General features: G+C 35.2%; 1 pseudogene; it reads right to left on the bottom strand.

Annotated features, from left to right (window-relative positions):
* Positions 1-15,679: 15,679 nt before the first annotated feature.
* Positions 15,680-16,958, bottom strand: LOC144305508 (alpha-ketoglutarate dehydrogenase component 4 pseudogene; annotated as a pseudogene).
* Between the last annotated feature and the right edge of the window lie 7,627 nt (positions 16,959-24,585).

Below are 24,585 nucleotides of genomic sequence, written 5' to 3'. Positions count from 1 at the left end.
TGCCAGTAAAAAAGAGAAAGCCCCTGATAATGGAATCAGAGAAACTCGGGCTTTTGCTTACTTCCTTTGTGATGGTGAGCAAATTGTTTAATTCCTCTAAGTCTGTTTTCTTAAAGATAGCAATTATTCATTAAATACTCTTCAGTTTTTTTTAAACAAGCAAATTAATGAATATAAAATTTCCTTTTTAAAAATATTTTATTTATTTATTCATGAGAGACAGAGAGAGAGAAAGGCAGAGACACAGACAGAGGGAGAAGCAGACACCCATGCAGGGAGCCCAAGGTGGGGCTCGATCCCTGGACTCTGGGATCATAACCTGGGCCAAAGACGCTCAACTGCTGAGCCACCCAGGCATCCTGAATGTAAAATTTCTTAATGGAAACCTAGCTATACAAATGCTGCATGTAACGCCTTTCTCTTTCTGACATGTCCTGTCTGGGGCCATGGGGCAATCTGTGTCCTGGGTAGCATTTTCACATACTGTTGCTAAGATTATCCCACCAATAGAATCAATCTTTTCAGCCTATTCTAGAGGCAGGTGCTTAATAAATTCACTCTGCCTTTACTAAATGTATGTGCATATGACACAGCTCAGCTTTGACCCTTATTTTAATCTCATTATGTTACCATCTTTCTCATTAGAAAGGGCTGACACTGCCCTCCTTGTGGGCAATGAAGCAGAGAAAAGCAATGAGGAGAAAAAGCTTTCCACAGAGAGGGAAATACGCTTTCCACAGAATGTGAAGGGCTGTATTATCTTGTGTCATTACAGAGTCCTAGCCCAAAGGGTAAACACTTAATTCTATGTCTTGGAAGGATGTATAAAGAAAGTGGGATGGCATAGACTTTTGAGTGTTTCTGCTACGGATTTTACATCTGACTCTCTATTACTAACTAGGTGACCTTGGGAAAGTTGCATAGCTATTTTGAGACCCAGTGTCTACATTTGCCCAAATGGACATAATAATAACTATCTTAGAATAGAGGGAAATAATAAAGAGATGCTGAAAAAGAATACATACATGACTTCTGAACCAAAATCCAGCAGAAGTTGCCTAGAGTTTTAATCCCTCAGGGACACAAGGAACCAGGACCCAAAAAGACCCACAGGTAACAAATAGAACCAGGCGTGTAGGACCATGACTTCTGCCCCAAGTGTGGAGGCTAAATCTTTTCTGGAGCTGTGGCCTTCACCAGGCTTCTGTACAAGTGCTGAGAAAGAAGCAGAGATGGCTGTCCAGGCAGAATTTGCATCAAGCTGCTGCTGATTGGGGATCCCTGGGTGGCTCAGCGGTTTGGCGCCTGCCTTTGGCCCAGGGCACAATCCTGGGGTCCCGGGATCAAGTCCCATGTTGGCCTGGAGCCTGCTTCTCCCTCTGCCTGTGTCTCTGCCTCTCTCTCTATCATAAATAAATAAATAAAATCTTTTTTAAAAAAAGCTGCTGCTGATTAAGAACCTGAACTTGTGATACTCTAAAAGAAGAAAGTCTGCTAACACCAATTTAATACCTGATTTTCAGCTGGGGACAGTATCTAGATGAAGGCAACAATCAAATCAACAGGTATGAAAGGAAACTTAAAAGAAATCCTTTCACTCAAAGCTCACAAAGAAAATCAACAACAAGCACAACAAGCCAACAAAGTCAGCACCTGGGAAGCTTTGTTAGAATTCTGGTTAAGAACATGATCTCTGGGTATGTTAGTTTTGAAAACATATTAATTAACCTCCTCATCCCTGCATTTTCTCATCTATGAAATAGATATAAAATAGCATCTACTTGATAGAGTTGCTGTGTTAAATGAGTTGGTATGAGTAAAATACTTAAAATAGTGCCTTATTCATAGTAGTTGCTATTATGAGACAGTATATTGTTATACTTTGGCTTAGAGGAAATCTGCTCTGGTGTCCTATTTAGTGTTTTTGTTTATATAACAAGAAACTTAACAAAATTAATCTATTTAAAATCCTCACTGAAAAAGGAAAGAATGAAATTAAAACAAAATCAGAAAATAAAATACATTATTATGTATCATTAATACAAAAGGAGGAAGAAAATAGAGAAAAGAAAAGAAAGAAGAGAAAGGGAAAACAAATAGCAATAGGGTAGATTTAAACCTAACTATCAATAAGCACATAAAACCTAACTGGTCTAAAACCTAAATAAAAGACAGCTATTGCCTAACTAGAATATGTAAAAAGATCCATTCGTGTCATACTTAAAAGAGACTCATTATAAATATAAAAATACAAATAGGTTACATGTAAAAGGAAGGTGAATGATACACCAAATGTAGTGGATTGAATTGTAGAACCTAAAAGATATGTCCATCTGGAACTTCAGAATGTAGCATTATCTGGAATAAATGTCTTTACAGATGTAATTAAGGTAAAGATATTGAAATGAGATCATCCTGGATTAGAGTGAGTCCTATGAGTGAGTCCTTGCAATGGCAAGTTCTTATAAGAGAGAAGAGGAAGCAGATCAAGACACAAAGAAGGGAAAGCCATGTGAACACAGAGTTAAAGATTCATGTGTCTGCAAGCCAAGGAATGCTAATAATTATTAGTTGTTGGTAGCAACTAGAAGTTAGAAGAAATGCAAGTAATAGATTCTCCCTCAAAGCCTAGAGAACAAACTAGCCTTGCTGACACCTTGATTTTGGACTTCTGACCTCTAGAACTGCTAAAAGAGTACATTTCTATTGTGTTAGGCCATCTAGTTTGTGGTAATTTGTCACAGAATTTTTTGAAAACAATATACCCCATTAACATAAATAAAAAAGTTGGTGTGGCTATATATTATAGGACAAAGTGGATTTTGGAGTTATATTTAGACAAAGAATATAAGCAGGAATAAAAAATGTATTTAATAAAAATCAAAGGGCTAACTCATCAGGAGGACATTTATGCATCTAATAACACATCTCCAAAATCCATGAAAGAAAAATTGATTCAAATGCAAGAAGAAACAGGTAAGCCAAAATAAAAATCAGAAATTTCACTATCTCTCTCTCAGAACTTGACAAAACAAGCAGACAGAAATCATAAGCATATACAGGACTTGAAAAATTCAACCAACTTGACCTAAGTGACATAGAATACTTCATTCAAAAATGACATTTACAGACTACTTCAACAACCTCAGAATCTCTACCAAAGTAAACCAATTCTGGGTTAAAAAGAACTCAAGTCAAAGTATATTCTCTGACTATAATGGAATTAAATTAGAAATCTCTATCAGAAAGATTTTCAGAAAATCTCTAGATAGGACCTAAATAATACACATCAAAAAACCAAACCAAACCAACAAAAGAGCCCTTCTAGGTCAACAAATGAGAATAGAGGAAAACTGAAAAGTAATTTGAACTTAATGAAAATGAAAATACAACACACCAAGGTTTATGGGATGCTCCTAAAGCAGGAACTGAGAGAAAAATTAGAGTACTAAGTGCCTACAATAGAAAAGAAGGAATCAAGCAAGGACCTCAACTTCCTTCTCAAGAAACCAGGAAAGAAAGTTCAAATAAAATTCAAAGTAAGTCGAAGAAAGAAAACAGAGGTGTGACTTAGTTGGTTAGGGGTCTGACTCTTGATTTTGGCTTATGTCATGGTCTCAGAGTTGTGAGATTGAACCGCACCTCAGGCTTGTGCTGGGTATGGAGTCTGCTGACGATTCTTTCACTCCCTTTCCCTCTGCCCTCTGCACACTACTTGTTCTCTCTTTCTTTCTCTCTCTCTCTCTAAAAAAACAAAAAACCAAAACCAAAACAAAACCAAAACAAAGAAAAGAAAAGAAAAACAATAAAATACTGATGGAAATCACAAAACAAAAACAATAGAGGAAATCAACGAAAACAAAAGCTTTTTTTTTTTAAAGATCAATAATTGATAACCTCTGGCCATATGGATGAGGAAAAAAAAGAAAAGTCATGTTACCAATATCAGGAAGAGAAAGTGGCATTATTACAAATGTTAAAAGGATAGAAAAGAAATATTATGAACAAGTTTATGCTAATAATTCCAACAAATTTAGGTGAAATGGATGAATTTCTGAAACTACCACAGCTTCTTCAAGAAGAAATAAATTACCTGAGTAGTTCTATATCTATTGAAAGAACTGAGTTTATAGTTAAAATTATTTCCACAAAAAACATGTCAGGCTGAGATGGATTCACTTGTCAATTGTAGCAACATTTAAGAAATAAATAATACCAATTTTCAACAAACTTCATCAAAAATTGAGGAAACCATCATTAACCTGATACCAAAACTTGACCAAAACTATTACAGGAATAGAAAACTACAAACCCATATCTTTCATGAACACATGCAAAACTTCTAACAAAAATTTAAGCAATAAAAAGAATTTAAGCAATAGATTCAATATATATAGGGAAGGCTCTTTTTTTTTTTTTTTTTTTTTCAAATACAAGGTTGATTTAAAATTCAAAAGACAGTCAAGGACCAAAAGAACAAACAACAAAAAAGAAAAAGTTAATTATAATTCTCAGTAGAAGCCACAGTGCTTTCAACAAAACCAACTTCTCTCCTAAAAAACAAACAAGAAAAAAAATCAGCAACAGAAGTTTATTAAATAAATAAATGCTTTCCTCCAAAATTAACAAGAGAAGAATGTTCCCCCACCACTATAACATTGACTGGCAACCCTAACCAGTGAAATTAGGCAAGATAAACAAATCAAATGCATCCAGATTGGAAAGAAAGAATTGAATTGTCTTTATTTATAGACTAGCAAGTCAGTTAGCAAGGTGGTAGGGTATGAGATTAGTAATAAAAAATCAATTGTATTTCTACACAGTTTCATTGAAGAATCAGAAATTAAAATAAATATATTTATGTAGAATAATGAACATGAAATACTCAGGGATAAATCTGACAAAACATATGGAAGACCTGTACACTGAACGGTACAAAACAATCCTGAAAGGAATTAAAACCTAAACAAATGTAGATAAATAACGCATTAATGTATTTGAATGTCTACTATTATAAAGATATCCATTCTACCCCAATTGAACTATAAATAAAATACTATCTAAATCAAATACCCCAGAAATATTTTTATAAAAATATGCATGGTAATTCTAAGATTTGGGTAAAAATCCGAAGGACCTGATGATTGAAACCATTTCAACAAAAATAACAATACTGGGGGACTTAGGCCAACTTTTCTTCAAAATAAAAAAAAAGGGATACTTATCAAGACAGATATTGGAATAATGATAGTTATAAAACTCTACAGAACAGAACAGAGTCCATATATATATATATATATATATATATATATATATATATATTGCCAACTGATTTTTCAACATGACAGTCAGTGTAATTCAATGGTGGCACTCAATGTATTCAATGCATAACAGAAAATTTATTTCAAGTAGAGTTGGAACAACTAGATATCCATGTTGTGAGCAAATAATCTCACAAGATAGGCAAAATTATTTTTAATAGATTATCGACCTAATCATTAAGCTTCTAGAAGAAAACAGAGAATAAAATTGATAGCCTAGGATAGACAAATATTTCACAGAACCCAAAAGCATGAACCATAAAAAATTAAATTGATAAACTGGCTTTATCAAATAATATATACTATATAACCCTTTGTAGAACACTGTCAAGAAAATGAAAACGTAAGTTGCAGACTAGAGGAAAATAGTAGAAACTCCTATATCTGACATAGGAAATTTATCTAGAATACAGAAAGAGTTCTCAGACGTCAATGAGAGGATATCCCAATATATAAATAACACAAAAAATTGGAACAAACATTTCACAAATGACATTATACCAGTACTAGTCAATGAGCACACACATAGAAATGCTCAGTGTCATTAGTAACATAAAAACAAAAATCAAAATTGCATCAAGATAAGATTTTTTTAACCCATGCAAATGACTAAAAATAGAAAGATTAGCAACTCCAGGCGTTGACAGAGGCTTAAAACAACTGGAACTCTCATACATTGCTGGTAAGAGTGTAGATGGTACAACCACCTTGGAAAACTATTTGGCAGTTCCTTACAGAATCATATAACACATTTAGTATGTAACCCAGCATATCCACATCTTGAAAATTATACAAGAGAAATGAAGACATTCATCCATAAAATATTGACCTGTAACTGCTCAGAGCAGGTATATTCATAATAGTACCAAATTAGGAAAAAGATTCCATTAGCAAATAATATATTCATATATGTATATATGTTATATATTGCATATTCAAATATATATATTTGTGTACTAAAAGGCTATTCAGCAATGAAAATGAGGAAATGTCTGCTTCACACAATATGGTTGAATCTCAAACACATTATTCTGAGAAGTAGCAGCCTTTTTTTGACACCTGGGGCATACATATCTAATCTGTTATAGTAGAAATTAGATCAGTGGTTGTGTATACTGGAGAGTAGGGGAATGTAATTACAAAAAGGAATGACCAAACCTTCTGAGGGGATGTAAATGATATATAATTAGATTAAGGACATAATTAGTATCTGCATTTACCAAAAATCACTGACCTTGCATTTAAAAGGTGCTATTATATGTAATGTATGCTTTAATAAAGTTAATTTTTAAAATACACTAGAAAAAAAGGGATAATAAATTCAGAATTTAAAATAAAGTTTGCCTTGTGACCAAGGATGACATAGTGGGAGAAGGCATATGTACATTATTTTCAAGATCCTATTGTTGTTGAGATAGTTGATTTAGAAGAGCTCACACATGAGAAAGAACAAACATACAAACAAAATGTTTGGACTAATGTTTAAAAGTCTGATGAATAAAGGATTATAACAATACTATTCTATTCAATTAAAGTCCAGTAAAAATAAAGAGGTAAAATGTTAGTTACATGCGTAATATCATTCATGAAAATAAAAAAAATTACTTTAAAAAATTATTACTCTATTAGAAGGAAAGATAATAATCATTTAATGAACTTTTTGGTGGAACTTATTAAATAATATGCACAAGACAAATTTACAAAGAACAAGTAATTTGATCATACTATATTTTAAAATATCTGTAGGATAAAAAAACCAAACAGCAGAAAATTATTTGTAAATAATATATTAGACATATCAGGAAGAAAGATATGAAAAACCCAATAAAAATGGGAAAATAATAGGAATAGAGAATTTATAAAGATGGACATTACCTCAATATGCATTATATACAAACAATATAATTTTCTAGAAGGCAGCAAATACAAATGAGATAAATATAAGTTATTTTTCAATTTTCAGGTAAAGAATTGAAGATAATAAAATCATTTTTGACAGGAAGTGAGGAAAAAGAGATTGTTACATATTTCTAGTAGGTATATAAATTGGTATAGCTACATCGGAGAATTAGATTCATACCCTGTGAATAATCAACTCCTACCTACCCTAGAGAAACAAATATACAATGAGGTACATTAAAAATTATTTGTAGTAACCAAAAAAAAAAAAAAAAGAAGAAGAAGAAAAGAAAATGGTTTCAAAATCCATCAATGAGAGATTTTTTGTAAAATAACATGATCCATTCTTTCCATGGATACTACATAGCAGTTTTTAAAAAAGTGGCAAGGAGGTAAATCTGTATGTGGTAACCTGGATACTTCTTCTTCTTTTTTTTTTTTTTTTAAGATTTTATTTATTTATTTATTAATGAGAGACCGAGAGGCAGAGGGAAAAGCAGGCTCCATGCAGGGAGCCCGACATGGGCCTGGATCCGGGGTCTCCAGGATCACACCCTGGGCTGAAGGCGGAGGCAAACCGCTGAGCCACCCGGGCTTCCCAACCTGGAAACTTCTAATGCAGAGGCAAGTTGCAGTAATACATGACACAATTCATTAAAACAGTGCATGTCCATGTGTATAAATGTAGACACATTTATGTGCATACATATATGTGCATATATATGCATGTATCTTCATAAACATACATATATATACATGTATACACACATACATAGTTTAATACATAATAGAACATTTTCTTTAAATTTTTCAATTCTGTTTTTCTTCCCATTTCCATAGAGAATTCATAAATCCTCAGTGTAGTATCTATTCTATAACTTCCTCCACGTATGTATGATGATGTATTATAGATGAACACAGACTTTTAAAACTTTTAATGAAAACTGGATCATGTTATATAAATTTATACAAGAAGGGATCCCTGGGTGGTGCAGTGGTTTAGCGCCTGTCTTTGGCCCAGGGAGCGATCCTGGAGACCCGGGATCGAATCCCACGTCGGGCTCCCGGTGCATGGAGCCTGCTTCTCCCTCTGCCTATGTCTCTGCCTCTCTGTCTCTCTCTCTCTGTGACTGTCATAAATAAATAAAAATTAAAAAAAATAAATTTATACAAGAAAATTTTGTCATTTAAAATAAACTAAAGGAGTTTTTTTTTTTCTAAAGGAGTTTTTAAATGTTATTGATGTATACCATATATTCAGATAAGTGTACAAATCTTAAATCTGTATTTGGCTTCTTTTTTTTACCAAATGCACATACTTGACCAAATGAAGATATGTAATATTGCTAGTCTAATGTCTTTCTCAAAAATATTCTGTAAAGCTGGTGAAAAGGGAGTCAAGAATCAAACTTCAGATTTAAAATATCAACTTTATGTTCCTCCATGTTATTTGGTAGCTTAATAAAAAAGACAACTGATAATAACTTGTGATCCAGATGACCACACCTATTTGCAAACAAATACTTCTTTATCAATTTCATAACTGTTTGAACAAGCTGCTTATTGATACCTTTATTCCATATGATTATTCCAATAGTTTTGCCTTCTTCGTTATGATAAAACTTTATAAAATAGGATTTAATAGAATAAGGAAATGCTATTTTATCTCCTTTCCCCTCTGCAATATGTATTTATTGGTTTGCAGACTTGAAATTTCATGGTCTGTTTAACTCAGTGTTGCTGTTTGTGATTCCACAATGCTCAGTAACATCACTGTACATTCCAGGCACATCCACATGACCTAGTTAATGAATGCTCTGAATGCTCTGAGCAGATTATGCTGATGATATGCTGTGCTCAGGCCAGAGCACAGGATGAGACCTAAGAAGGGCTCATTTTCTCTCTTGGCTACTGATTTGCTATGTAAACTTCAATATTATATTGAGTCCTAAGCCTAAACTCCTCCCACGCGCAAGGCTAATAATAACAGAGTATTTGATGGTGAAGTACTTTGGCAACCTTGTTAGAAAAGCTTTGGGAGTGCACATATTTATTATTTATAAAGGCTAGGAAATATTTAATGGCAACTATTTTCTTATTCTACAAAAATTATTTCCATAGAAATGGATCCACCATTATTGAACTTAATATAGAAAACCTACTGAGAGAAACTAGAAATAGTATCACTTTGGTGATTATCTTCAACATTATTTTTAATCTATTATTCATACATCAGTGATTTATCTACCATCTAGATAAACAGTCATGTCTAATTAATAGTGAGCATGAGGTAAAAAACAAAAAACAACCACCATCAAAATATCAATTGCATTAAACTATTTTAACAACAAATGCAACAAATGAATGTCTATATATTTAGTTGTTAATAGTGATTAGATTAACTATTGGAAAACTGGTTTATTACCAGCAATCAACTGACTATTTTGTATATCCTGGCATATGCAAGGTTATGTCTTCCTGTCTAAATAGATGGCCATACCCAAAACACCAAAAGTCCCATGAATGTATTCTTCTCTTAGTTGTGTCAGTTTATATTGACTGGGTAACCCCAAACAATGCTGGCATCATTCAGTAAAAATTTAAGCAAAACTTTAGTTAATTTGTACCTTTCTCTAGGGAATTGGAGATGTCACTGGGAAATCTACAGATCCTATCCTGGAAACTTTCATCACTGTGGCCTGACCTGAGTTGAAAAGTAAAGTCTCCTCTTTTTTTTCACACATATAGAATGTTAGATAAAATAAATTTCATTTTATGAAATGTATTAGCAGGATTAAAATTAAGTGCCAGAATTTAAAAGGGAACATAGAATAATGGTGAGAAGAAGTTTAAGTTCTCTGGCTAGGAATAACCAAATCAGGGATAGAGAGGCTGGGTTAGTGGTTTTGATGATCACATGGAATAGATGAACACAAAGGCTACAGGTCATATACTCAGAAGAGAGTCTGGAATTTCAACGCAGAAGTCTAGGAATAATTGTCCCATCCATAAATAGTGGCATGGAAACCTTAGTTCTCCACTCCAAGGATATGACACAAAGGTGAGCTGCTTGTCTAAATAAACTGTCATTTCTGTTATGCAATTTTTAAACCATACATCTTGCTTAAAATGTAGGAAATCCTGAAACCTAAAGCAAAGAAATTAATATTTAAAAATAAACTAGAAACAATAAATTAAAGAGTATTATTAGCATAATCCCCCTTGAAACCATGTCACAGGAGTCAAATCTATTGCCCACAGAAAGCCCCCAAAGAAGATATCTGGGAATGAGGATGAGTCCTCAGACAAAATTACAAAGTATGCAGTGAAATCCATTGCTGTGAAATATACACAGCTGATATGAAGGAAAAGGATTTCAAAATGATGAAATAATAACAGTAATGAGGCAAAAATAGTAAATGTGAAGCAAAGTAAAATGGAACCGTAGAAATGCAAAATGTGAAAGGTGAAATTAAAAAAAATACTCAGTGGTTCTTTAAATAATATAGTTGATATAAATGAAGAGAGAATTGCTGAATTGAAAAGTAGATCTGAGTACATTACCCAGAAAGCAGTAGAGAGAGAGATTTTCTCCTTTTTTTGAAAATATGAATGAGGCATGGAGAACAGATTGAGAATTCCTAAATTACATCTAACGCTGTTTCAGAAGAAAAGGCAGTATTCAGAGAATTCACATGGATAAATGTGAAGAAAGAGTCCTTGGAGGAAGATGCCATGATACAAGTAAGTAAATAAGTAAAATAAATAAACAAACCCAAAGCCACATGACATGATTCTCTAATTTAAAAACAAAACAGGGATCCCTGGGTGGTGCAGCGGTTTGGCGCCTGCCTTTGGCCCAGGGCGCGATCCTAGAGACCCGGGATCGAATCCCACGTCGGGCTCCCTGTGCATGGAGCCTGCTTCTCCCTCTGCCTGTGTCTCTGCCTCATTCTCTCTCTCTCTCTGTGACTATCACAAATAAATAAAAATTAAAAAAAAATATTTAAAAACAAAGCAAAACAAACTAGAAAATCTTTTTTAAAACTCCAGATTTAAGGAGACAAAAGAATGACTATCAAAAGGATGGTATATTTCTCATGCAGAATAGTAAATAAAATGATGTAATGCTGAAGAAATTATAATTATATACCCAAATATATTATTATTGATAAGTGGATGTGATGGGAATGCAAATACTTTTTCAAAAAGACAAAAATGAAAGCTTTTATTGCTGACAGACCACAAAGCAACTCCTCAGTATGGTAGTACAGCAAGAAAGAAAGTGAGTTCAAAGAAAAGGATTTCAGGATTGAGTAAGAGTCTACAAATACATATATATTTTACCCCTTAAAATATCATCAGTTCATTTATTTTTTTTTTTTGTTTTTTGTTTTTTGTTTTTTTATTTATTTATGATAGTCACAGAGAGAGAGAGAGAGGCGCAGAGACGCAGGCAGAGGGAGAAGCAGGCTCCATGCACCGGGAGCCCGATGTGGGACTCGATCCCGGGTCTCCAGGATCACGCCCTGGGCCAAAGGCAGGGGCCAAACCGCTGCGCCACCCAGGGATCCCCAGTTCATTTATTTTTGGTGGGATTTAAAGTATTGTTTTATATGTTAATTCTCTGTATTGTATAATTTTTACTCTCAAAATATTACTTTTTAATAAGAAAACAGTTCAAATTTTCTTTAAAGAGTTTATCACTGGTAATTCCCAGCCTCTGCTACAGGTCCATCGCCTTGGAAATTCTACTGATTTTCTGAGAAGTGTTGACTTAGTATCATGGGAGCTGCTGGGGTGTTAGAATCAGAACTGACATATGGATGAATTTCAAAATAATCTATCATGAAAGTAAAAGAGCACAAATGATCAGAGAAGTTATTCAATGTCAAAGGATAGAGGTAGCCCTCCAGTAAAAGATAAAATACTTAGATAAAGTATATATACCACTAAGAGAATTCACAGAAGGTTGAAAAAAAACACATAAGAAAATGTCTTGTTATGTCCTGGGATGTTGTCATGCTAAAGGGTCATGATGATGAAGTAATATCTGATGGGGTAGTAGGAGTACTGAGGAGCCCTTGGATCACAACCCACTGTGAAGTCAACTAGGTCTTTCCACACCAGAACAAGAACCCTAAGTTCTTGTTCCTGCTATAGTTTTGGTGAGGGTATAAATCCAGGTAGACTAGTTTATACCCCCTTATATTTTCCTATTACCAGTCAAAGAACAATGCAAAGAAGCAGTGGAAAGAAGCACATTTAGAGCACCTATTCTATCAACCTCCATGACTATCAAACATTGAGAACTTATTTCCTTGGCTTTAGAGTCAAAGCCATGCTCAGGAGGGGTCTTTGCTAAGTGTGGAATAGCAGAATGGACATTTATGCCCTGCTTTCTTTAGCTTTTGGCAGAAAATAATAGAAACCATAGGGAATCCTAAGCCAAAACAAAGGGATGTATTATAAGGATTGTTATAAAAACAAGGCAAATTCAAAGAGAACACACCAAGCTTGATGCAGCAGTATTCAACAAGGAAAGCTCTTGGGCACAGAGCAGCAGTCACTGGGCCACTTTCCTGTTGGCCATGACATTCTAGGTCAGGGCAGAGATACAGAGCAAACTCAACTGACAGACTTCAAGGAAGGGACTTCAGTCCTCTGGCTGTTTTCTTATCCTGCCAGTTCAGGGCTCACATTAGGGTGAACACTGGCCACTTCTTTAATGTGAGCAGACTGAGTGGGTCCAAGCCTTTTGGTCACACCCATGTAATAATGGCAATCTAGCCCTTGGGTTTTTCACAGTAGTAAATATTAGAAAGTACCAGCCCTTCTTCACGTGCAATCAGGGGCTGAGTCCAATCCTTGCTCTTGACTACAGTTAGCTGCTTTAAGCACTAGACCATAATAAGTTTCCATGGATTTCTTTAGGAGGCCAACTCCATCTCTGAATCCAGACTGCAAAGAATCAATCAAATTAACCCTCACCTCTCAAAGATACAATATATATATTTCAAAGACTATGGTTAGAGAGAATAGCCAAACACGGCAAGAACATTGCCGGCATTTAAAGTCAAGAACAGAGAAGCTGCTAGAAACCAAGACAGCACTCTCCTCCCTCCCTCACCATCCCCCTTATTATCTCTTCTCTGCTACCTTATGTTTATTCATCTCTTCTTACTCTGAAGACCAGCTTTCTTTACTTCTCCCTGCACATAGCAGGATGATCATACCACCATCTGCATTTGAATTTTTATGTTCTGTTTCAGCACTAAGTACAGCCCAAGTCCCAATCTCACACAGAAAGAACATCATTGGCTTTAAGTGAAGAGTTCATCCCTGTTCAATAAACTATGGCACAGGGAGGGTAACATACTACATAGCATGCCTTCCAGAGGTGGGAAAGAGTAGTTTTCACAGGAAGAACACAGCTATAGCTGGAGAGATACAGCTCTGTCACAAAACTCACCCCCACCTATGTGTCTTACCTCAATGAATTTTAATCAGTTTTGATCCAAGCCAGACACATGAGCATGATTTCTATTACTCTTTTATCCTTATCTTCTGTATATAATCAACCATCAAACCATGTCAATGCTGTATCTTTAATATTTTTAAACTTCTTATAGTGTAAGAAAATCTTTGCTTCAACAAGTATGTCTTTTCATCCACCTCTACAGGCCAGAGCTCTTCACAGTATATCCCCTGAGAGAGCAAAGCTAGGATAGCCAAGCCAACTTGGCTAAGAGAAGCTTTTGATTGTTTTTTTCTTATTTTTTTTAATTTAGTCCATTCTAGTTTTTTGTATGCATAGAAGTATCATGGTCATTAGACATGAAATCAGTCTTAAGTTCAAGAACTTTCTTTGTGACCTGGGAAATGCACATAGATTCTCTGGGCCATTGCCTTCACTCAAATTCAACCTCTTCACCAGCAAACTTTGAAAATGTCACTTCTATGTCGAGTAATCCCTCTCCATAATTTGTGCAGTTATGACTTTGGTTGAAAAGTGACAGAAAACCAACCAAATTATCTCATGGAGTTTTTGAAGAATTAAGCAACCAAAACAGCTTCCAGGTTTCATCTCACACAGGTTCCACCAGAGAAAGGAACTAACTGTTCCAGTTTGAACAATGTTGGGTTAGGAACCTCTTCTAAGCCAGCAGAGAGCAATGTAGGTTGGAGGACGTCCTATGAAAACAACAGGTTCGGAAACAGCTATGTAGACAATAGGATCATTCCAGAGGGATGAAGAATGCATCTTGGGCCGGATGCATTCTACATCTTAAGGTTCACGAAGACAGGAACACTATTTAACTTGCAATTGAGGAAAAGAGAAGGGGAAACAGAACTAAAATTTATTGCTTATGCTCGACTTTCATGTTTCAAAAATAGTACATATTTGACTTTAATGGTACTATGAGGAAGACAGATCATTTCAGGAAACTGATAATTATAGAAGCAAAATATAGTCACCTAGCTTAGACTTTGGATAAATTTGTCTCTTTCCGAAGTCTATTCTTTTTTTACTGTATTATTCTTCCCCTTATCCTGTTCCAGGAATTCCTGGACCCTCAAATGCTTTCATATAGGTGAAGATGAAAGAGATATTTTTCTCTTTTTTGTTCCTAGGGTATAAAATAAACATAATTTGCATAAGCAGTGGCAGTCAGGTCACTCAGACAGCCACATGTGGCAGTGCACAATTCCAATAGACAGCTTGAGCAGATGTTTATGCCTATGGGGACAAGGTTGCAGAATTTACAGAGAAAGACTTCCATAAATGTCCATTGAATGACTTCAAATAACCTATGACAGCCAGCCCTGTCTGTTCCATAGTCATGTGTATATCATTTCACCCACAGTCCCAAGGATACCAACGAGGCACTGGCTTTCTTGAAATTTATTCAAGACTCTTAGAGCTAAGGAGACCCTAATGAATTATCTCACTTTATCAATGTTAATATTTCTCATGCTAAGGTACCATGATTAAATAAAGCCCAGTGATGATAAATAGCTCATGAAAACTACAGGGGAACTAAAAGTATTTTTTTTTTTTAATTTATGATAGGCACACAGTGAGAGAGAGAGAGGCAGAGACACAGGCAGAGGGAGAAGCAGGCTCCATGCACCGGGAGCCCGACGTGGGATTCGATCCCGGGTCTCCAGGATCGCGCCCTGGGCCAAAGGCAGGCGCTAAACCGCTGCGCCACCCAGGGATCCCCTAAAAGTATTTTTAAGGTGTAAAAAAAAGCTATCTATTGATAGCTGGTAACATTGTATGTTAACCAATAATTTCATTTCTGCACTTATAAATGACTTCTGAAACATGTAATTTAAAGAATTGATCAATACACCCACAATTAATAAAAATTTGAAGAATGAAAAATTCATAATTTACAATGATAATGTGGTCCTAGCATGTTCCACTTTGGTTTTTTTTTTTTTTTTCAAGGTATGGAAGAAAATTTATTTAGCTTTGTGACGCTTTAGTTTCACAATAATGCATACCCTTGGCACTGTAAGCCCCTAAAGTTCCATAAATAGCTTTAATAAGGTAAATATTTAGGTTGATTTTAAGAGGCTTTCAGACATTAAGTTTGAGAAAGTTAGTGGTTTTCAGAATTTGCATACATGACAAAACAGTAATATAAATCAAACAGTAATACTTAACACCCTTAATAACATAGTAAACTACAATTTCTAATAAAACATCTCTTCCTAGATTATATTCATTTTGATCTCTTATTTTCCATTTTAAACTCTGGTATTTTCTTCTGAATATAGGTTACAAATAATCTTTTCTGTTAACTCCCAGTTTTAATACCACAAAGTTCCCTGTTTTACCTTAACTGTATTTTTATCATCTAGTGTAGGATATGCTTTTTAAACTAATTATACTCCAGTAACTTTGTGAATGAAAAAATGTTAAGAAAATAAAGAACAAATAATGGAGTCATTCTTTCACTAATCCTTATCCAGTTTCAGGAAAAATCATTCCCCCAAAGCATCAATCTGTGTGGTAAATCTTTCCACTTCCAAAACAAAAGTGAAATTATGGGAAACCTATGATAGTTTACTGCATATTGTATGCCTTTAATAGCTCAACACTGGTAATACTTGATAATCGAGAGTAAATTAATAGACCTAACATTTAAAAATGTATACTTTAATAAGTATATAAACAATTAGGCAAGCTTGTGAAGAAACTGACCAAGATAACATATATTAGGAGATACAAGTGTCCATCAAAATTTTCTATATTTTTTTCTTTTTTTTTTTTAACAGAGTATCTATCCAAGTTGTTTACTGTATAATTTCTCATGTGCCATTTTGGAAGTTCTTTATTGTAAAGACTATTCTTTTGTCTGATGACAAACAGCAGCCACACTGTCAGTGATTATTCCGGACCTCCACGTTGGATAAATTCAATTTCTTCTTGAGACACAAGTTTCCTTCTGTATTTCTGAGGAAATGTTTTTATTATTTCTGCAGTATCTGGTGGACCATGATGCATCAGCAAATCTGGTGATTTACCTCCCTTAGAATGCCGTGAAACTGAAGAAGAATGAGACGGTAGTCCTGCTGATCTCAAAACTTCTGATACATTAGGTTTAGGATTGTCTCTTCTGTCAGGGAACCTTATTAATGGTGTATGTGGCCTGACTACCTGAACCACCCTGCTGGCGGACGCCATCTTGCTGCCCATCGTGACCCCAGCTTGGGGCGGCTTCCGGGGCGGCTTCCGGGGCGGCTTCCAGGGCATGTCTCACTTTGAAAATGATTCACAAAGTGCAGAAAATGTCTTTCCCAATAGGAATGTACATACTCAGTTTAGCCACAATTCTTTTGCTCCTAAGGTGGTGCTACTATAAGATGAAACATTACAGAATTATTTATCATTCAAATTTCATTCAACAAATAGTTGCTGAGTGACTTAAGTGCTGAACACTGAATGTTACAAATACTATGCTTCACTTCTTTGATTTCATATATTTTTTTCTTTTTTGATTCAGTAAAATCTATTTCTCCTATAATACTGAGATCCAGGTGACTATTACAATAGATTTTTTGAGTGTTAATACCTTCCTTTTTCCTATTTAATTACATAAATTTTGACAATCACATATGGTCCCATAAGAACTACCATCATGCCAAAGGTACTAAACATTTGCATTAGTCACAAATTCCTTCGTGACCCTACCCTAACCCTTGGAAACCACTTATAAGCTCCTTCTTTCTATAAATATATCTATTCTATAGTGTAATAGAAAAGAAATCACACAGTATGTAACCTTTTGAGTCAGTTTAATTTGCCTCAGCATAAAGCTTTTGAGATTCATCCCACATTTTTGAACTTATTAGTAACTTATTCCTTCTACTGCTGGTTAGTATTCTATTCTATACTAGCTAATAAACATTTTGATTGTTTTCAGTCCTGGAGAATACTGAAAAAAAGCTTTTTATAATTTTTTTAAAGATTTATTTATTTTTATTTATTTATGATAGAGAGAGAGAGAGAGAGAGAGAGGCAGAGACACAGGAAGAGGGAGAAGCAGGCTCCATGCAAGGAGCCCGACTTGGGACTCGATCCCGGGACTCCAGGATCGCACCCTGGGCCAAAGGCAGGCGCCAAACCGCTGAACCACCCAGGGATCCCCTAAAAAAAAAGCTTTAATGAACATTTGTATTTATATCAACATATGGTTTCATGTCACTTGAACAAATACCCAGAAGTGGGATGGCTGGGTTGTATGGAAGTGTGTATTTAACTTTATAAGAAACTGCACTGGGGCATCTGGGTGGCTCAGTCAGGTAAGCATCTGACTCTTGATTTCGGCTCAGGTCATGGTCTTAGGGTTTTGAGATCAAGCCCCACATCCAGCTCTGTGCTCAGTGGGGAGTCTGCTCAAGATTCTCCCACTCCTTCTGCCTCTCCCCCCTGCTTATGCTCTCTGTCTCTCAAATAAATAAAAAATAAAAACTTTAAGAAAGAATATATATATTTTTAAAAAACTGCACTGATTTTCAACTTTGCTGTATCCTTTTGTATTCCCAAACCAATGTATGAGACCAAGTTGCTCCATAAATTTACCAGTTTGTTTTGTTTTAAAGATTTATTTAGTTATTTATTTAAGAGCACATTCATGGGGAGGGGGAGACAAGCTGATACCCCAAGGGAAGCACGGCATGGGGATTGATCCCAGGATCACGACTTGACCTGAAATCAAGAGTCAGATACTTAACCAGCTGAGCCACCCAAGTGCCCCAGTTTTTTCTTTTTCTTTTTCTTTTTCTTTTTCTTTTTCTTTTTCTTTTTCTTTTTCTTTTTCTTTTTCTTTTTCATCTTTCTTTTTCTTTTTCATCTTTCTTTTTCTTTTTCTCTTTCTTTCTTTTTTTCTTTCTTCGTTCTTTCTTTCTTCTTTCAGAAGAATTTATTTATTCATAAGAGACACAGAGAGAGAGGCAGAAACATAGGCAGAGGGAGAAGCAAGCTCCCTGCAGGGAGCCTGATGTGGGACTCAATCCCAGGACTCCAGGATCATGCCCTGAGCTGAAGGCAGATGTTCAACCGCTGAGCCACCCAGGCGTCCCCCTAGTTTCTTTTTTAAGTCACTTCAAGGTTATCTAAGGTCTAAGACATATTTATAATGATTTTAATTTGCATTTCTTAATATCTAATGACAATGAGAGTCTTCACATAGTTGTTGTCATCTCCATACTTTCTTTAGTGAATTGCCTGTTCATCTGTTTTTCCTATTTTGTATGGTGTTATTCGACTTCTAGGTATAGAGCTTTAAAAGTTCTTTATCTATTTTTGATATAAGATCATCATCAGATATGTGTTTGCAAATATTTTCTCCCAGTTTGTTATTTGTCTTTTTATTCTCTCAACTGTGATTTGAGAAGCAAAAGTTTTTAACTCTGAAAACATCCAAACTTTATCAATGTTTATAGATTGTACATTTTGTGTTTACTCAAGACATCTTTGTCTAATAAAGCTGTAGGTTTTGCAGTTAGGTGTGTGATCCATTCTGAAATAATTTTTGTATATAATGTGATGTGTATATCATGTAAGTACCTCATTAGGATTGATTTGTATATACATATTCCAGTATTAATTAGTGCAAATAATATTTTTTCTGTGTTGATTTGCATTTACGTCTTTATGAAAATCAATTAGCCATATATGTGTGGATCTATTTCTATTTCCGTTATTTTTCATTCATGTATGTGTCTTTTCTTTTGCCAACATTGTACTGATTACCATAGCTTGATCTCAAGGCTTGATATCAATAGTATTGAATTCCTCAATTTTGTTCTTTCAAGAAATTTATTTAGCTCTCCAGATTCTTTCTTTTGAAATATGAATTTTAGAATGAGCTTCTTGATTTCCATTAAAAATCCTACTCAGATTTGATTTGGATTGCATTAAATCTGTAGATCAACCTAATATTTTTAACAATTTTAAGTCTTCCAATCCATGAACATTGTACATTGCTCCATTCACTTAGGCCTTAGACTTCTTCCATCTGTGTTTTGTAGTTGTTAACATATAGATCCTATACAAATACTTATGTTTAGTTTTCCATTTTTGTGAAGGTAGATAGATGCACTTTTCCCTTTTCATCTCACTTAAGCTGAACTCAACACCTTGGACATTATATATAAAACAAACATATGAAGGCTCTGAAAGGCAGAGAGAATGAAGACAAGCTAGGGAACTTGATACCAAGGAACAAGATAGTGGTGAGTTCCTTGGATTTCCTTTTTGACTCACATATCCCAAATACTGAAGAATCCAGCAAATCAGAAATACTAATGGGCATAGACCAAAGGAAAAATAAAATGTCCGAGTAAAGCCAGCTTTCTCTTAAGGACCAGGAGAGAGGCAGCATAGTAAGATAGCAACTACTGCACATTAGCCAACTACCATGGGGGTGGGAAACTGGGAGCCCATTCCCAGCCGCACCAACAAAAGTAGTGTGATGAGGGAAAAAGAAGACACAAATTACCAAAATCAGGAATTAGAGGACATCAATACAGGCCTCACAGACACATGGAAGATACTAAGGAAATACTAGAAACAACTCTACACACATAAATCTGACAATTAAAATGAAGCAGATGTATTTCTTGAAAAAGAGAAAATACAGAACATGAAGAATATATTTTAATAACTTTATAATTAATCAGGAATTTGAAGTCATAATTTATTTATTTTATTTTTTTTTAAGATTTTATTTGTTTATTCATGAAAGACACACACACACAGAGAGGCAGAGACATAGGCAGCAAGAGAAGCAGGCTCCACTCAGGGAGCCGGATGTGGGACTCATCCCAGGACTCCAGGATCACGCCCTAGGCAGAAGGCAGGTGCTCTATCACTGAGCCACGCAGGCGTCCCTTGAAGTCAGAATTTAAAAACTCCTAATAGAATCTCTGGATTGATATGGTTTCACTGAAGAATTTTACCAAATGTTTAAAAAACAACTGTACAGTAGTCTTTCACCATCTCTTCAAGAAAATGCAAGAGATACTTCCTAATTCATTTTATGAAACTAGAATTACCCTGATACCAAAACCAGACCAGCACAGCCCCAAACTGGAAAACTGCAGACTAATATGTTCACATATATAGGTGCAGATTTAAAAAAAAATGTTTTATTTATTCATGAGAGATACAGAGAGAGAGGCAAGTATTCTTAATGAACTAGGGGTGATGGAAGGGGAGGAGGGCGGGGGGGTGGGGGTGAATGTGTGATGGGCACTGAGGGGGGCACTTGACGGGATGAGCACTGGGTGTTATTCTGTATGTTGGTAAATTGAACACCAATAAAAATAAATTTATTATTAAAAAAACAAATAAGATTCTCCAGTATGCAAAAAGAATTAGTCAATATCCAAATTAGATTTATTCCAGTGATGCAAGGTTTTACAATATTTGAAAATACATCAGTTCATTCCACCATAATAATACGCTACAGAGGAAAAATCATATGATCATATCGACTAATGCAAACACCCACAAAAAGCATCAGAAAAAAAGTTCGACATACATTTATAAAATCTCTCAGAAAAGTAGACATATAGAAGAATTTCAGTTTTATTAAAAACAATACCAACTTTTAGCTAATATCATACTTAAAGGTAAAAAATTGAAAGCTTTCCCCCTAAGACTTCCCCTCTAAAGACTCTCCACTTAGTACTGGAAGTTCCAGTGAGCATGATGAGATAGGAAAAGCAAATAAACAGCATACAGATTAGAGAAGAAAACAGGGCATGGTTGTCTATGTAGACATCAAAAATAATGTTTGCAAAAAGATTTTAAATTTTACTGGAAGGGTTTAATAACTTAATACTAAGTGAAATAAGAAGAATATTTTCTTATGTGTATATACATATACACAAGTGTTAACTTTGTTAAATATTTTTCCTCTTGACATTTTCGGGTACTAATTATTTTTCATATAACTAGAAAAAAAAGTTTTAAAATGCATGAAGATTCTAGTCACTGTATTCTGCTTTTAATTCCTGACTTTATTTATTTATTTTTTTTGGTATCCGTATTCCTTATCAAATCATAAGTATCTTTATCACAGTTGTGCTAAGCAGTAGAAGGATAAGACCAATTTAGAAACAGTAACTGGTCATCTAGAAGCATTTATTCCAACAAACATATTAGGGATATCAGTCATTTTAATATGTCCTGGGAAATAAAAATAAATGAGATGGAAATTGCTCTTGAGGAGTTCACTGTATATTAGGGAAATAAATACTCTGTTACAAGCTAGACAATAATTTAGTTTTGGAGTAATAAAGGTTTAAACAAAGTGCTAAGCAAAGTTGAGGAGAGAGACATAAATTCTAATTGTAAAGATTGGAAATTTCAAAAAGGAGAAAGTGTGAAAGCTATACTTTTATACATAAACGGCATTTGGTATGTGAACATCTAACGATTATGGTGAGCAATGGTAGTATATGACATTAAGTGTTGATAATGACACAGATACTATTTGTTTTATTTAAAAAATTTTTTAAATAATAAATTTACTTTTTATTGGTGTTCAATTTGTCAACATACAGAATAACACCCAGTTCTCATCCCGTCAAGTGCCCCCCTCAGTTCCTGTCACCCATTCACCCCCACTCCCCGCCCTCCTCCCCTTCCACCACCCCTAGTTTGTTTCCCAGAGTTAGGAGTCTTTATGTTCTGTCTCCCTTTCTGATATTTCCTACCCATTTCTTCTCCCTTCCCTTCTATTCCCTTTCACTATTATTTATATTCCCCAAATGAATGAGAACATGCACTGTTTGTCCTTCTCTGATTGACTTACTTCACTCAGCATAATACCCTCCAGTTCCATCCACGTTGAAGCAAATGGTGGGTATTTGTCGTTTCTAATGGCTGAGTAATATTCCATTGTATACATAGACCACATCTTCTTTATCCATTCATCTTTCGATGGACACCAAGGCTCCTTCCACATTTTGGCTATTGTGGACATTGCTGCTAGAGACATTGGGGCGCAAGTGTCCTGGCATTTCATTGCATCTGTATCTTTGGGGTAAATCCCCAACAGTGCAATTGCTGGGTCATAGGGCAGGTCTATTTTTAACTCTTTGAGGAACCTCCACACAGTTTTCCAGAGTGGCTGCACCAGTTCACATTCCCACCAACAGTGTAAGAGGGTTCCCTTTTCTCCGCATCCTCTCCAACATTTGTGGTTTCCCGCCTTGTTAATTTTCCCCATTCTCACTGGTGTGAGGTGGTATCTCATTGTGGTTTTGATTTGTATTTCCCTGATGGCCAGTGATGCAGAGCATTTTCTCATGTGCGTGTTGGCCATGTCTATGTCTTCCTCTGTGAGATTTCTCTTCATGTCTTTTGCCCATTTCATGATTGGATTGTTTGTTTCTATGGTGTTGAGTTTAATAAGTTCTTTATAGATCTTGGAAACTAGCCCTTTATCTGATACGTCATTTACAAATATCTTCTCCCATTCTGTAGGTTGTCTTTTAGTTTTGTTGACTGTATAAGAACATATAAGAACATATAAGAACATTGCATATGTGTATGTTATGTCCACACTTCACAGGCTTTGGTTTATATATTATGGAGCTTAATATCCAAATTATAGTCTAAAAATAATTCCTTTTATGGATAGAGAGCTTTATAGTTTTCGAAGGGCTTTTCATGCCTTCCATGTCTCACAGAAACTCTGAGAGCCAAGTTCTGGCAGGTGCTCTATCTGCACATAATAGTCAAGGAAATTGCATCTCAGAAGGACCATGTGACTTAATTAAGGGAAGACGCAAGATCTCAAACTCCAATCTTCCATTTCTGAGATTTTTTTTTCCTCCTGGAAATGCATGGAATTTTCTCTGTTCATTATTTTTGTTTGTTTTGGGGTTACATGCATCTGTACCCGTAGCAGCTCATCTTCCTTCTCAATTATGTCTAGCTTAACTGATATTAAAATGAGTGTTCAGAAAGCACATATCAAATCAGAGCTAAGTTAAGTAATCAAGACCTGTTCTACGTGGTAGCCAGAAGTGTTCTGGAATCTAAAGCTAGCCAGAAAAAATCCACAAGATAAGTTACACACATGCAGAAAATCAGGAAATGAATCTTGTCTTCATAAAGAATGTGAGTATCCATAAATTACCTTTCCCTCATGATCCTGTATACAATATAGTTTTATAAGCATATCCTGAAGGCATATAATTCTAAGTCTACCTCAGGCTCATTTATTCATTCATTTATTTGAAATTGGCTCATTCATCTATTTCCCTAGAATGATCTACTTCCCTTTGGAGAGATCATAGTCCAGTGGCAGAGATGGACTATAGATAAAATAAATAGTTATAGAGTGCAATACCTGTTAGATGATCGAGAGAGAGTGTGACACAGAAGAGGGTGAAGATATTGTTCAGATGAAAGTCTTCTCTGCCTGGAGACAATCCAGACTGAAACCTGACAGATGAAAGGAACCTGGGTAGAAAAGAAGAGGAACATTCCAGATAGGTAGAAGAGCAGGTAGAGAGCCCTGACACAGCAAAGAGCATCTTAGCTTTTCATTGTACATCATAGTGTTGGTTCAGGATCTGGGGACAGGAGGAGAGAAAGACCTTTCCCACTTCCAATCCAGAGGCAAATTAATCACAGGAATAGTGAGTCCGGTGATTCCTGTGATTTACTTCCTATTTCATCTCCCTGTGTGCCTGCAGATTACATTCTTTGGGAAAGTAGTCCATACTCATCCATTCTTCCAAACACTTAGACAGTACACAGCTATTTGCAGTTACATAACTTTGAGCTATAAAATACAAAGGCACGCTTGAGAAAAAAACTGGGTGT

This window comes from Canis aureus, chromosome 3, assembly GCF_053574225.1.
Source record: "Canis aureus isolate CA01 chromosome 3, VMU_Caureus_v.1.0, whole genome shotgun sequence".
NCBI lineage: Eukaryota > Metazoa > Chordata > Mammalia > Carnivora > Canidae > Canis > Canis aureus.
The sequence above is the reverse complement of the archived record's forward strand: the minus strand, read 5'-3'. Positions and strand labels throughout refer to the sequence as shown.